Genomic DNA, 4,372 nt, shown 5'->3' on the forward strand with positions numbered 1-4,372 from the left:
GGGGGTGGTTGTTTCTCAGCAAGTGGAAACCCCAAAGATGTCCAACGTAACTTTGTGTAAATAATTAAGGGTTAACCAATATTACCCCCTACTAGATGAGCCAATTAAGATTTCACCCCCACTAGATTGGAAATTAGGGTCTCCTCCCTAAATACACAAAAAAAAAATTAAACTAGATTGATTGAATTTTTTTTGTGTATATGGGGAAGACCCTAATTTCCCATTTAGAAGGGGGATAATCCTAATTGGCTCATCTAGTAGGAGAATAATACTAGTTCACCCAATAATGAAATAGGGTGCCAGTCGTCAGAGTCCAGACTACAGAGTGATATGAATCTTCTTGCTTTCCTGCCGGAAGTTAGTTGAAAACTTGAAGATGCAAACCTAGAATCGGATCTAAAGGCCCACTGGCATTAAGCCCTATTATTTTCCCGCATTGAAATTGTCTTACAATTATTGTGGAAACACCAAACACGTGTACAGATGCTTTAAATGTTGTAAACTTGTAATATCGAATTATATATCCACATTAGCAGCAAGCCAGCAACCACACGTACAAAATGGAAAAAATTTTTTAAAAAAGGTAAAATAGTAATTAAAAATTTATAAATTTAAAAAAAAAAAGTCTATGGATCCCACGTGGGTACCACGTGCTCAGTAGCTAGTAAAAATAAAATCTATTGGTAACCTGAACTCCTAAGCCAAAAACAAAATGGAAAAAATGAAAATAAAATCTATTGGCAACCTGAACGCGGCTAAGCCAGAAAATGACGTATTTTAATGTTGACAAAGTTTTCAAGGTCCATATTTTCTTATATATAATGGGAAAAGCTTACCGCCCGTTTATTAGTTCCCGTATTCTTGATTTTAACCCAAGCTTTTAAATCAAAAGGGTACCAAAATGTTTTACCACTCAAAACCCAATGGACTTAAAGCCTAAGGATATAATAGTCATTTAATAAGTTATTCAGTTATAGGCCATTAATTTATTCCAAATAATGCGTCTTTTCCATTTCTTTCTCAAATACAAAGTTTATCTCGACCAGTACGTATAATCCTCCCATAACTTCATTCTTCTCAAACACGATCTGCTGAAAAATTAACAGGGATCTCACTTCCAAATAGAGACGAGTTCTATTTTTCTATCTCCTCTCTACCAAAGTCCAAAACAAACAAACTCGCTGGAATTTTCAATGGCTATATGGTTCAAATTTATTCTTAAACGCAAATGTACTATTTCGTTTATTTTTCCAATACTATCATTTAAGTAATCTTTCATTCTTGAACATTTATTTAAGGAATTCTTCTCCTATTAAAACAAATTCCAACACTTTTTATTAAAGCATGAATCCTTCTCCTATTAAAATGAGAATTCCTCCCTATTAAAAATTAAGTAAAAATCTAGTGTATCTAATTAAAATGGTAATCATTCTCCTATTAATTAAAACATAATCTCTCTCCTAATTGAAAAAATGGGTTTTTAAAACTTAATTTAAAACAATTTGTTAGAAAATTAAAACGGGTTAGCGACTAAAACGGTAGTCCCAATTTTCTAAAAAAATATAAATGTTTTCAAAAGAGCCGGTGCATATGTACAAGACTACAATCTAGTTATATAATATACGCAAAGCTTTACACAACTCCCCCTTTATATAATATATATCCCCGGTTCTTTCATAATATACCCCAAGAACTTTTCTAGCTTTACACCCTCATAGTTTTCATTAAGAGGTTTACCCCAAGATCACAACACATCCAAAGTCAATTGAATTTTTGACATGAATGTTTCAAGACAAAACGAAAAGACTCTAATGCCCTTTTCTAGGTATAATTATATAAATACCCTGTGACTTTGGCAAATATAAAATTGGAATTCAAATCATCTATGACACATATTGTGATCTTGTGAACTCTATCCAACAGCCATACACCATCACTATCCTCTAGGGGTGCAAATGGATAGGTTCAGATTTGGATATGGCTGTATCCGAATCTGAATCCGAATCCGAAAATTTATACCGATATCCGAACCCGTATCCGAATCCAACGAATATTAAAAAATTTATCCGAATTCGATTTCGGATATCGGATAATATCCGATCCGAAAATTAAAATTAATTAAAATTTTATATTTGTATGTCAAGTATATATATATGCCAAGTATTTTAGCGGAAAAAAAAACCACCATTTGCCTTTTGGACTTTTTCGTACACGCATGGTAGACTATTCTTTATCTGGTCAAGTCAATTGAGATTTGAGAGCAGTGTTTAGAAAACTGGACCGGACCGGTGGTTGAACCGGGGTCCGACCGGAACCGGTAAATTTTCGGTTCAGTTCAGTTAAAATTTGAATTTATGGTTGGACCCTCCTCGGTCTAAGCTTAAACCGTGGTTGAACCGGCGAACCGGTTGAACCGGTTCAGCTCTAAACCGGATCACCCTTATATAATTTTTTTTTTTTTTTTTTTTTTTTTAAAAATTGATAATGTGGGGAGTTGAACCTTAAACAAGATAATCAAAACTCCAAACCAACATACTTTGTATTTCAAGTAAATTTATTTTGATATATAATACTAATTAATATTGAATTAAAACATATATTTATTCATTTTATTATTTAATTATTAAAAATTTTTAAATAAACATCAATCGGTCCGACCGAGTCGAACCATGGTTGAACCTGGTTGAACTATTTTAACAAAAAATCGGTTCGATCACCGGTTCGGTTTTCAAAACATTGTTTGAGAGGATAGAGATAATGTGATATGTGGTTGATCACGGGGAACATCCACGGTCCACCTGCACATGCAGAAGTATGGGTACAAACCAAGATCCTCTTATATATAAGGGCATAGCATCTAAGTCTCAAGAAGAAAAACAGTTCACTTTCCTCTTATTGTTGTTCAATGGCTTCAACTATGGCTGATGATGTAGTCTTCGAATATCCACCATTTATTCGAGTTTACAAAGATGGTCGTAAAGAAAGACTCAGAGAAGATGTGTTCGTTGCACCATCAGTCGACCCATCCACTGGTGTTTCCTCAAAAGATGTTGTGATCCAACCAGAAACTGGTTTATCAGCAAGAATGTATCTACCCAAACGAGCAAACCCAGCGACTAAGCTACCCCTTGTCATTTACTTTCATGGTGGTGGTTTTTGTATTGAATCTGCTTTCTGTCCAACATACCACAACTATCTGAACTTACTAGTTTCAAAAGCTAATGTTGTCGCTGTTTCAGTTGATTATCGAAGAGCACCAGAACACCCTTTACCCGTTGCTTATGAAGATTCATGGACTGCACTTAAATGGGTGTTTTCTCACCCAGATGAAGAATGGTTGACTAAGTACGCTGACTACAATCGCGTTTACATGGCAGGTGACAGTGCAGGGGGGTAATATCTCGCACAATATGGCTGTTCGAGCTCATATTGAACCAAATAATTTTAAGTTTAAGGGGATTGTTTTAGCCCATCCATATTTCATTGGTTCTACACCACTTGCGAATGAAGGGGACATGGATTTATTAGGAAAGCTATGGCTTGCGGTTTATCCTACGACAAGCGGGCTCGATGACCCGCTTGTCAATCCCCTCAAAGATCCAAATTTTTCGAAGGTGGCATGCAAAAGGGTGCTGGTGTGTGTTGCTGGGTTAGATGTTTTGGTACACAGGGGAAAACATTATCATGAGAACTTGGGAAAGTGTGGGTGGGAAGGAGTACTGGAGTTTACGGAAACAGAAGCTGAGCCCCATGTGTTTCATGTCTCTACTCCTGAGGTTGCGAATGCTGGTAAGTTGATGGAGCGTGTGGTTGCTTTCTTAAATGCGCCCTGAGATTTGAGTATCCTCTTCTATTGTATTGTAATTTCTATGTGAGTAACTCCTACTTTATGTTCAGAGTTTGGTTTGAATAAATCATGTCTGTCCTCCTATATAGTCTTTAGGAGTTTGCTATTTGCTAAGTCAATAAGTCTCCATGTACTGGAGTTATGTCTCCATGAGATGCAGGGATGGAGTCAGTAGCCGAGTCGTTTCTTTCTGTTGTACGTTGTATGTTCTATTCAAGGATCGCCATGCAGTGATCCTGTAGAATACTTTCTTTGTTTTATGTGGTCGCTGATGTGAACAAATAAATTGTTCTGTTTCATGCACTTGTCTTTCTACTGTTGTAATGTCAATGTCAACATGATCTCTTTCATCTTTCGGTTTATATAGTTGGATTATTATATTGCTTCTTCTACGTTCATGAAGATTATGAACTTAGCAGCAAACAAATATATACTCCTAGTATTACTTGTACAGTTATACTACTACACATAAGGCTGCTATTTGAAGCTCCATCCCACTTCCCTCACCTTATATAGTAGGAAGAT

The 4,372-nt window shown here is 35.9% G+C and overlaps 1 pseudogene; it reads left to right on the plus strand.

Moving 5' to 3' along the window:
- Positions 1-2,851: 2,851 nt before the first annotated feature.
- LOC147478486 (putative carboxylesterase 12 pseudogene) lies at positions 2,852-3,997 on the plus strand (annotated as a pseudogene).
- Positions 3,998-4,372: the final 375 nt, after the last annotated feature.

This window comes from Coptis chinensis, chromosome 9, assembly GCF_015680905.1.
Source record: "Coptis chinensis isolate HL-2020 chromosome 9, ASM1568090v1, whole genome shotgun sequence".
NCBI lineage: Eukaryota > Viridiplantae > Streptophyta > Magnoliopsida > Ranunculales > Ranunculaceae > Coptis > Coptis chinensis.